Genomic DNA, 11930 nt, shown 5'->3' with positions numbered 1-11930 from the left:
AGGTGGGTGTTGTGTGCATGGGCGTGTCGAGCTGTTGCTTGGCCTACCCATAAGCTTGGGAATGCGAGGCGACCTCACGGTCCCTTTGTAGTGACCTCATGCACATAAACCCCTCGTACCTGCGCGCTCTGGGTTTTCCTACTCCTGGGGCTTACAGACTTGGTATCAGAGCAGGACTGCCTTTAGGAGCCCTTGCAGCGGACGAAGTTGTGTCTAGAAACTCATATTTTAGTAGCTACATAGGAAAATTGTGCGCGAGAGTAGGAACTCTGTTTTTATTTCTTACCCCACCCACCCACCCTCTGGTGAGGAAGAGCAACGGTTTTACTCTATTCTTATCTTGTTTCACCTAGGTTTGGACGTGTTCGGGAAAACCATAGTGCCATAGGGAAAAGTGTTTTTGAAAATTTTCTGTACTATGGTTGCTTCAATATCATCTGCTATCAATCTCCACCATATAATCTGTTCCTTTGCAATGTTGGTATTTTCATGCCAACATGCTCTCTCTGTTGGTTTGGTGCTATCTCGACCACTTCTTTGTTCCGGTGCATACATCAACCTTCCTTCTCCGGAGTTGTTTTGTCAAGCTCTTTCCTTGTTGTTCTCTTCCAATAGGCATAACTAGTGTCAACACGACCCAAGATATTGACACTTGTTAATGCTAAAATTTTGTATAGCTACATATCACTATCTTGCGTGATTGGTGAAATATTCTTGTTGCTATCGTTCTAACCTTCTACATGTTATGGATAGCTCTCGTGTGCTTGAATTCTTGTGCATTGATGATAGCTATGTCATGTCTCTTGTTTTCTTCTGAAGTTCCCGTTAAGCACTAATATTGGGTTTTTCATTATCCATGATTGTGCTAACCTTGGTGTCCTTACTCAGAATGGAGAGTGGTGAAGATGATCCTCCACCTGAAGTGGACCAAGCTCTGGTTAAAATGGCGCAAGTCCTAAATCAGATGCAGCTAAACCAGGACAGAATCAATGGTGGCAATGCACGTGTCACTATTCAGGAGTTTCTCCAGCTCAACCCGCGCACTTTTGATGTCACCGCAGAGCCAATTGATGCTGATGATTGGTTACGCGAGATGAACAAGACTATCCGTGTGGCACATGTGGCTGATGAGCACCGTGTTCCTTATGTGACATATCTTCTTCGTGGAGTCTCAGCCGCATGGTGGGACAATCATCTGCTGATGAAAGCACCAGATGCAGACATTACCTGGGATGAGTTTCAGCTACTCTTCAAGCGCCATCACATCCCTGACATCATGGAGAGAAAGCGAGAAGAGTTCTGCAATTTGTCTCAAGGCAGCAACACTGTGCTGGCTTATAGAGACGCTTTCTTAAAACTGGCTCGTTATGCTGGAGATGAGGTATCTACGGATGCCAAAAAGCAAGCCATGTTTCGCAAAGGCCTGAACCCGGAGATCAAGTATGCTATACTCTTGGTCAAGTGCAATACCTTCGAGGAGCTCGTTAACACAGCGCTCCAAGAAGAGTATGGTCGTGCAATGCTAGAAGAGTCTCGTAAGCGCTCTCGTGAGGTAGCTTCTTCCTCAACAGCTGCTATGCCTCCTCGGAAACGTAGGATTTGGGTTCCTTATGCTGCTCCTGCACAACCCACCTACATGCCTGAACCGAGTGGTTTTGTTTCCCGCCCACCCACCCCTGTTGTTGTTCCAAGGGGTTCTCAAGTTCAGCAAAGGCCTGGCAATCAAGCTAAGCAAAGTCACAGTGTTGATGCTCAGCAAACGCCTAGTTCTGAAGTTCTAGCAAGACCAATGGGTCCTAATTCTTCCTCAAGAGCATGTTTCAAGTGCGGTGATCCGGGACATATTTCAATTCACTGTCCCCAAAACAAGCTTTCTCCAAAACAACCTTGCCCTCCAACAAAGGCGATGGTTCGTGTTCCTGCTCCGTCAAAGGCTTTCAACTATAACAATAAGCCTGGTACGAGAAGTGTATGGGTGAACAATGTCACAGCTGTCCAAGCCAAAAGGGCACCTGACATCGTGCTTGGTGTTCTTCCTGTGAACTCGATCCCAGCAAAAGTTCTGTTTGATACAGGAGCGGCACTTTCTTTCGTGTCCTCAAGTTTTGTTCAAAAGCATGAGTTACCTATGGTTCCACTCGCCCAAGAACCTCACGGTGAACTCCCGGAGCACGGATGACAGCTTTCCAAGATAAGCCATGGGAATCAAATTCTCATCGGAAGTCGTATGTTTCTTGCTTCACTCATAGCTCTCGGCAATTCGTACATTGATGTCATTCTCGGCATGGATTGGTTGAAGGCCAACAAAGTCGTTATTGATTGTGCCAAGCATTCAGTTTCCCTTCCTACTTCGACAGGACACATAGTCTATTCACCTTCTGAGACACCTTCCGTTCAGCTCTTCGCTTTGAATCCTAGCTCTCTTCCGGAACTTGAGTCTATACCGGTGGTTTGCGACTTTCCTGATGTCTTTCCTGAAGAACTTCCGGGTATGCCACCTGACAGGGCTGTTGAGTTTGTTATCGAGCTAGAACCTGGTACCGCTCCTATCTCCAAGCGGCCTTATAAAATGGGTCCAAATGAGTTGGCTGAACTCAAGAAGCAGCTTGACGAGTTGCAAAAACTTGGTTTCATTCAACCAAGCACTTCTCCATGGGGATGTCCTACCATCTTCGTCAAGAAAAAGGATAAAACTGATCGATTGGTGGTTGACTACCGTCCTCTCAATGAGAAAACGATCAAGAATACATATCCTCTTCCTCGCATTAATGAACTCTTTGATCAGCTTGCGGGTGCAACTGTGTTCTCTAAGATGGATTTGAGAAGTGGTTATCACCAAATCAAAATCCGCAAGGAGGATGTACCCAAGACAGCCTTCAAAACTCGCTATGGCCTCTATGAATACACCGTCATGTCCTTTGGACTCACTAATGCTCCTGCCACTTTCTCTCGGTTGATGAACTACATTTTCATGGAGTACCTCGACAAGTTTGTGGTGGTCTATCTTGATGATATCCTTGTCTACTCCAAGTCCAATGAAGAGCATGAAGAGCATCTTCGCCTCATCCTCATGAAGCTTCGTGAACATCGCCTCTATGCCAAGTTCTCCAAATGCGAATTCTGGCTTCCTCAAGTCGTCTATCTTGGCCATGTCATTTCGGGAAAAGGCATCGCTGTCAATCCTGAAACAAGAAGGCAATCGTTGAATGGCTTCCTCCGAAGAATGTCAAGCAAGTGAGAAGTTTCCTCGGTTTGGCAAGTTACTGCCGCCGCTTTGTTGAGAATTTCTCCAAGATCGCCAAGCCTCTTACCGATCTCCTGAAGAAAGACAAGAAGTTCCTTTGGTCTCCTCAATGTCAAGAAAGCTTTGACCTCCTCAAGCAGAAGCTCACTTCCACACCTGTCCTTGTTCTTCCAGATACTTCTAAGCCTTTCCAGATATTCTGTGATGCCTCTCTTCATGGGCTAGGCGCTGTCCTCATGCAAGAACGTCAAGTTGTGGCGTATGCTTCTCGTCAGTTGAAAAAGCATGAGCTCAACTATCCCACACATGATCTCGAGCTTGCAGCCGTGTTACATGCTTTAATAACATGGCGCCAATACTTGTTGGGCAACAAATGTGAGATCTTCACCGACCACAAGAGTCTCAAATACATCTTCACACAACCCAACTTGAACCTCCGTCAAACGAGATGGATGGAAACCATCAAGGACTTTGATCTGTCTATCAGCTACACTCCAGGCAAAGCTAATGTCATGGCTGACGCCCTTAGTCGCAAGTCCTATTGCAACAACCTCATGATTCAAGAAAGTCAACCTGCTCTTTATGAAGAATTCAGGAAATTGAATCTTGAGCTTGTTCCCCAAGGCTACCTTGCAAACTTGGTGATCACGCAAACTCTTGAAGATAAGATACGAACCGGACAGTTAAGAGATGGTTGTATCAAAAACATCAAAGAGAACATGCATAAGCCCAAGTACAAGTCTTTCTCTATCGATGATCAAGGAACTCTGTTCTTCCAAGGTCGAATCGTTGTTCCGAAGGATCCAAACCTGAGAAACCTCATTCTCAAAGAAGCTCACGACACTCCTCTTTCTATCCATCCTGGCAGCACAAAGATGTACCTCGATATCAAGTCTACCTATTGGTGGACTAGGATGAAAAGTGATATCGCTCGATATGTTTCAGAGTGTGATGTTTGTCGCCGTGTCAAAGCAGAACATCAGAGACCTGCCGGTGTCCTCCAACCCCTGAAGATTCCTGAGTGGAAATGGGATAAGATTGAGATGGACTTCATAACTGGTTTTCCAAAGTCTCGCAAAGGCAATGATGCTATCTTTGTAGTGATCGACCGTCTTTCCAAGGTTGCTCACTTCCTTCCTGTCAAAGAGACAATATCTGCTAGTCAGTTGGCTGAGCTCTACACCGCAAAGATCGTCTCTCTTCATGGTGTTCCCTTGGAAATAAGCTCTGATCGCGGAAGTATCTTCACTTCCAGATTTTGGGCTAGCTTTCAGAAAGCTATGGGAACTAATCTGCTCTTCAGCACAGCTTACCATCCTCAAACAAGTGGGCAAGTCGAAAGAGTCAATCAGATTCTCGAGGACATGCTCCGTGCATGTGTTATCTCCTTCGGCATGAAATGTGAAGAATGCCTACCAATCGCAGAGTTCTCTTACAACAACAGCTATCAAGCCAGCTTGGGCATGGCACCTTTCGAAGCTCTCTATGGTCGCAAATGCAGAACACCTCTAAACTGGTCTGAAACCGGTGAAAGGCAAATCTTTGGCCCCGATGTCATCAATGAGGCCGAAGAAAAGGTGCGAATCATTCGTGACAATCTAAAGATAGCACAGTCTCGGCAGAAAAGCTATTATGATAGCAAGCACCGTGATATGTTATATCATCCTGGTGATCAAGCCTACCTTCGTGTTACTCCTATGAGGGGCACTCATCGCTTCGGTATCAAAGGCAAGCTGGCGCCAAGATACATTGGTCCTTTCAAAGTTCTAGCAAAGCGTGGTGAAGTCGCTTACCTCCTTGAACTTCCTGAGAAGCTCTCCAAAGTGCACGATGTCTTCCACGTGTCACAGCTCAAGAAGTGCTTCAAAGATCCGGACCGTGCAGTTGATCACGAGTCCATTGACCTCCAAGAAGACCTTTCCTACAAAGAGCATCCTGTTCGGATTCTTGATGAAGCTGAACGTCGAACTCGCAACAACTCTGTCAAGTTCCTCAAGGTGCAGTGGTCGCACCATTCTGATAAAGAAGCAACCTGGGAACGTGAAGATCAACTCCGTTCCGAGTACCCGTCCTTTTTCTCTTCTACCTGAGAATCTCGGGGCGCGATTCCTTCAAGGGGGGGCGTTTGTAACATCCCAAGTGAGCTACCTTCTTTTCTTTCCATGTTTATGCATCATCTTTGCATCATGCATGTCATATCATGTCACCTTGGTTTTTAAATAAATTGCATTTGGTTTTGTTGCTCTTTATGTTATGTGTTTGTTCTCCCTCCTTCTCTCTCTTGTTTCATCTCACCACTTGTGATGTTACAAGAAAAGCACAAGCCAAACTTTCTCCCTCCACTTGACCTATATTTCAAATATGTCATGTCAAAATTCTTACATGGCTGTTAAACCTACCTCTCTTTTTCTATGTTATCAATGCTAATAAGGTGTTCTTGAGTTGGATCCATTCCTTCTCCTTTTTGTTGAATCCATATAAATCTAACACAGTTCAAAATTTCTTTTCTTCTCTTTTAAAATTTTCCTTAAGAAAAGGAGAGAGTTTTGTAGACATAGCAAATAGCAAACTGGAGCTTTGTTTTCTGGAATTTTAGGCCAAAGGCCACGGTAGGCCTTATTTTCTTTTCCCATCCAACTTGCTATGGCCGTTCCAGCCAAGTTTCTTTAGCCCAGCAACCAACCAGTGCAGCCCATTCCCAATCGTTGGAGAAGCTGTGCCTGTACGTTGTCTTCCTCGCGTGAGTCACCTCCTGTACGAACAGGTCGACAACCACTTGTTTTTCCTCTTGCCCTCCCGATGCTTGCCACCTCACTTCTTCTCCTTAAGACGCTAGGAGACCATCCCCAAACCCTAACCTTTCTTCCTCTGCCGCGCCGCACCATCCCCTCCTTCTTCTTCCACCTCTCTGTAAGTGTCCGAGAGGGTTTTTCCACGAGACGCCGTCGACCGCCGCCGTCGCCAGGGACCGCCGCACGCCCAGCTGAGGACGGGAATCGCACCGCCACCCCTTCCTCTACCTCCCGGACTACTTCACGGAACCGGAGACGCCAGGGTCTGCTCGCCACCGTCACCGCAAGTGCCGTCTTCTTCCCGGTGTCCGACGACCGCTGCTTCGCTGCCTCGTCCTCGCCGCCGAATCCTTCGTCCGGCAGCAGCACGGTGAGCAGTCGCCCCGCTCCAGCCTTTTCCCTGTCCTTCATCGTCTCAAACGCGAGCCAGAACGTTTCTCCGTCGCACCGCTGTGTGTCCGTCGCGTACGTATGCCTGGAACGTTCTTCAGTTAACACTTCAGAAAACGCGCTGTGTTTTTCTTCAGTTAAAGTTCAGTTCGTGGGTTCCTATAAAATACGTAACCGTGTATCTGCTTTGTATCAAATCCGTCGCCCAGTTCTACTGGTTACATCATTCTGCTTTTGGTCCAGTGATCTAGAGTTCAATTCCCATAACCCGGTGAAAAGTCCATTCCTTTTTCGTGTTTGTTTCACATCTGGTGAATAACATCCAGTTTTGGTCTTCAGCTAACTAGAGACTACACGTATTCCATTCTGAAGCTGGTATCTTATCAAAATCGATTTGTAGCTCCGTGGTGCTGTTCCTTTGCATATCACCAGGCGATCTGGGTACAAATAAACCTCCCTTTTGATCTTAGCTACAACCAGACCGGTACCTTGTTTTTCAGAAAATCCTAGAACTGTTGTTCATCAGTTTTGTCCCCTGCCTGTGTATTTTCAAACGTTTTAAAATTGCATTTTCCAAAATCCAAATCACACAAACTTCATATGCTTGAGTATCAGAAAAACATGATCTATCCATCTATTAAGTTTGTTCCAACTTTTGAACAATATAAAATCTGACCATTTTATAATTTGGGGTTAAAATTGCTTTAACTTGCAAAATTCGTAACTTAATATCTATAACTTCAAATTTAGTAAACTTTATATCCAATTGCGTTAGAAAAATGTGAGGATTTCAAATCTGCATTTGTCATGCCTCATTGGCATCATCCATGGTTCGAACTAATTAAAATTTGCAACCATGACTAAATGTTATGTGTGGGTGTTCCATCTTTTCATGCTATATTGGAACACCCCACTTAATTTTGCTATGTACGAAACCCTTGCACCTCATGCATCATATTGCGCATTGCACTCCTTGTATTGATTTGTGCTTTTACTTTCCTTGTATGTGCTATTTGGTTCTTCTCGAGTAGACTTCGACACCGAGCAGTTTGAGAAGGAGTTCCTCTACATCACCCCTGAAGATCGCGTTCGTGCTTTCTCTTCCGATTTGACAGGCGAGCCCACCCCTTCACCTATTTTACATTTTCACGCTCTTTTGATCTATTGCTATCCCTATGTTGCGATTCTGTTGTGTCACGTGTCCTATTCCACCTGTTACCCTATATTACCGAGTTACACCTCCTCGCCCTATCCATTGTTTGTTGTTTGCCAGCTTTGCGAGTCGTAGGCGAGTTTAGGGTTTTGTTGATATCTCGAAATGTTCGGGATATCTTGTTGGGTAGTTGTTTACTTGCTATATCTGTTGTTGGAGATATTCATGGCTCACCCTAATGATAAAATAAAATGGATAAGAAGAGGCATCGGTGGGTCAGCTGTATATTTGGTTTTACCATGGCTCACTTGTGTCCAATTTTATAATTAGGACGAGTTCTTGTTTTCTGATCCAAGATCGAGCGCACTAACCACACGTGGAGGTTTCACTGGGCCCCTCGACCTATTACCGAATCGCTTCCATCGTCCAAGTGCCACAACTAGTTCGTAACGTTTTGTTTCTCCCGGGCGTGCAAGCTTGTTTCTTTGTGGTCCGATGTTATGGAGTTATTTTTGGGGAAGCCTTTTGTGCCTTGTAACCCTGTTGTCTCTTGCACGCTCGTAGGCGCGGTACGTATTGCCGAGGATGGATTCATCCTGCGGGCACTGTTTCCATCCGAAAGCCGTAGACGCAAACAGCTAGGTCCGTGTCGGAGTTCCGATCGGGCTCTGAAACGGATGTAACCTAGATAGGTGGCTTCTTGGACTTGGTCTGTGGTGAAGGGAGGGGTTGTGATGCGAGGTTTCACCGGCAAGTTTTCTCAAAACCCTTGCTTGTGGAGTCGGACATGCGTGTATGGGTACAGTAGTGCATCCCTGCAGGGTGAAATCTTATCGATAAGCCGTGTCCGCGGTTATGGACGACTTGGAGATGTTTAACTCGATCATAGAACAACTTACACCTTATTTCATGTTGCTAATAATTTGCCAATAAAACTCTTTCAAAAGTGTGTGTGCCTTTGCAATACCTCTTGGCGAAGGGGGATCGCATTGGCTGGGTTTTGTTTGCAGAGTATAGAACTGCTAGATTATGCGCTCTCTCACCTTCTCTAATAGACGAATGTTGTAGCGTGTCTCTATTGGTTAGTTGCTTTGCTGCCGCTAAACTCCACATATAGCCGGGTGAAGTTTATACCGCCCACCAGCGAGCATAGCTGGTCTAGTCTCGCAAGTACGTGCCATTGGTACTTACCCTCGTTTTTCTCCCTCTTTTTCCGGAACCCGCTTTTCGACAAACAGGTACGCCAGATGATGAGCAGTACGCAGGAGGCTGCTTTGTCGAGTTCACGGACGACGACTTCGTTGCGTAGCAGGATCGTTCCTAAGGCAGCAGCCCGTGGCTTGTTGGTTATGGAACCCCGCTTGATTATCTTCAGGACTCTTAGTCCAATTTGGATCTTGTCTGTACCCAGACCATTTGGCTATCTTATGTATGATGTACTGATGGGATATGTTTCCCTATTGAGTGGCATTTGGATCTTGCTCATTAGAGCGTTGCTATATATATGAACCTTATTTCCATCTTTTGTGTCATACATAGTCATGTTGTGATATTCAATCTGTATTCTACCCTTGTATCCTGTGCACCGTGCGTGTATGTGTGAAGTGCACAGGAAGGTGAAGCACTCAGGCTTGGAAAGCCTAACGTGAGCCTATGAGGTGGGTGTTGTGTGCATGGGCGTGTCGAGCTGTTGCTTGGCCTACCCATAAGCTTGGGAATGCGAGGCGACCTCACGGTCCCTTTGTAGTGACCTCATGCACATAAACCCCTCGTACCTGCGCGCTCTGGGTTTTCCTACTCCTGGGGCTTACACCCTGGTCCCCTTAAACCCTAATTGGTGTATAGTAAGGCTAAGGAGAGGAGGAGAGCAACTAGGGCATGGCCATGCCGGCCATGTCCCGAGCCCGACCACCTCCACCTCTCTCCCTTCTCTCTCTGCCCTGGCCACCGTGCCATTGATCGCCACCGCACCTCCCTAGTGCCGCCTAGCACCGCCCTGGTCGAGGAGGAGCTCGACAACGCCCGGACGACGCGCGCCCAAACCTGCCCTGGATGCCACTCGCGTCGCGACCATGCGCGCCATGGACGCGCACTGGCCACGCGCCGCGCAGCCACCTCGCTCATGCCCTGGACCCCCTTCCTTCACCAAGCACACCGCCGTGACACCTCAGCCGCGCCAGACACGCGCCCAGCCCCAACCCGTGACCGCCGACGCCGGAGACGATGACTTGTTCCCGTACGCGCCGCGGCCGTCGTGGAAGAAATGCGACCACTCCAGGAGCCGCCCGACCAAGCCAACACCACCCCTAGCTTCGCCTGGAAGAGGAGAACCCGACCGCACCCTCGCCTAGCCCAACCGCTCGCCGGAATCGCCGCGAGCATGTCGACCTCGCCGCAGCCCTCACGGTCACTCGCTCGCCTATAAAAGGAGAGCTCCGTTCGTCGAATTGAGCACACCAGCACCCTCCCCTCTTCTCACTCGACCGCCTGAGCCACTCCACCATCCACATTCGCTGCCGTAGCCACCCAATCGCCACCTCCCTGCCGACGGACGCCGCGGAAGCTCGCCGCCGATTGAAGCCGATCCAGGAGTTGCCGCCGGTACCAGTCGACTCGCCGTCGTCCACACCTTCACCGCGCACACTGCCAACCCTAGCTGGAGCCGCGGTGAGCTCTCCGACCCCCTACCCTCGCCACCAACCTCTTTGCCTCTCGCCGGAGAAGACGACGCACCAGCGCCGTCCGATCTGATTCTAATCCTATGTCCCACGTTGAACATTACCGATTCGGGTTTTAAGAGAGACTGACGGGTGGCCCCCACCCTGTCAGCAGGCCCGCGCGCACTGGATGCGTTGCTGGGCCGTTTCTCCATTTTTCAAACCGTTTCGGCCCAGTTAGTTTCCCGCCGGCCTTTTTAATTCAAACAGAGTTTAATTAATTCAAATGAATTTCAATACTGCCCAAACTTTGAAATTAAATAGTTTCAAATTGGCTAAACCAAATTTAGTGAATTTTATGTTGTTAGAAAGCCACTGAAATTCTCTACAACATGCCACTGGCCCCATGGTCAGATTCTTTGTAGAATAAATATGATAAAAATAACAAGACAAGGACTTTTCCATATTCAAATAATTCTTAAAAATCAACCAAAATAGATATTAAGTTAATTCCAACTCTAATAGCTCACATTTGACTTACACTAATTGTTTATATGCAATAAAATGGTGTGGTCACTTTGCATGATCATGCCATGGTTTAATGAATGGATATTTTGACTAGTTTAACTAGTTGATATTGTCCAAAACTATTAAAGTTAAATTGTGTGAAGTCTTACACTTCATTTAAACTTGTCTCACATGGATTCATGGGATGTTTGGACCCCTGGTCCCAAACTCTCTTATATGAATTACTTGAGATTTAAATCAAATGTAGTGTTATGTTAAATGGTATGAGGTGATCCACCTCATTTAAATCGTTTTCCCAAATGATGATGATGAACATTTGACTTAGGTCAATATGAGTTCATCCATGATTGTTGGAGAAATTAAATCTTAAGAAGATTTCAATGAGAGGAAATTATTTCTCAAGAACCCTATGGAAACTATCATTTACATATGAAATACCAAGAAGTGAATTCTATTTAAATCCCACAACCCATGCACTCTAGTTAATTTATTTGTGTGCATAGAATAGTTTGTGTGTTGTATGTGATGTATGGAATAGCCATTGAATTAGTGAGTAATTATACTCGTATTCCAATTTAGATGGTAGCACCGGAGAGTACGCCGAAGAAGAAGTTTGCTACCAAGAGGAGGAGGAGGAACAGTTTGAGAACTACCAAGGCAAGCTACTACCAATGCAAGCTAATATTCTTGCAAAGTGCAAAGCCCCTTGGGGCAAGGCACCATGTTTCTTATCTTACCTTATATGAACCCATCCCAAGTTTTTACTTTACAAGCTTTTACTTGTTTTCTAAATGAGTTACTTTTATAGTTAACTTTGGTCAAAATACAAGTTGGTTACTAGAGTAGTGAGTTAGTCTTTCCCAAGCAAGCAAGATAGCACCCCTCATGAATTAGAGCTAGTGCTAATGAACTAAACTTGACTACTCTAGATGGGAACAATGTGAAATTGAAATGATTTTTAAACTTTGGAATGAAGATGCATTCCGTTGAATGATTTTTGAAGGTGAATATGACCAAGAGAAGATAGTGATTTTTGGATAAAACATGATGTTGGTTTGAATGCGATACCTTTCCAATTATCAAGTACCCCCACAATACCTGATTATGGGTAGGGCTTAACTGGAAGTTTATGCGTCTTAGTATGGGTTCCCTCTAAACAAGCGTCA

The 11930-nt window shown here is 46.2% G+C and overlaps 1 long non-coding RNA gene across 1 annotated transcript; it reads left to right on the top strand.

The window, feature by feature from the left end:
- Window positions 1–5792: 5792 nt before the first annotated feature.
- On the top strand, window positions 5793–9099 carry LOC139838478 (uncharacterized). The gene is made up of 3 exons (XR_011755340.1): window positions 5793–6406; window positions 7458–7541; window positions 8818–9099. It is a non-coding gene; the product is annotated as an uncharacterized lncRNA (long non-coding RNA).
- The last annotated feature ends 2831 nt before the right edge of the window (window positions 9100–11930 follow it).

This window comes from Lolium perenne, chromosome 3 (assembly GCF_019359855.2).
Source record: "Lolium perenne isolate Kyuss_39 chromosome 3, Kyuss_2.0, whole genome shotgun sequence".
Taxonomy (NCBI): domain Eukaryota; kingdom Viridiplantae; phylum Streptophyta; class Magnoliopsida; order Poales; family Poaceae; genus Lolium; species Lolium perenne.
The sequence above is the reverse complement of the archived record's forward strand: the minus strand, read 5'-3'. Positions and strand labels throughout refer to the sequence as shown.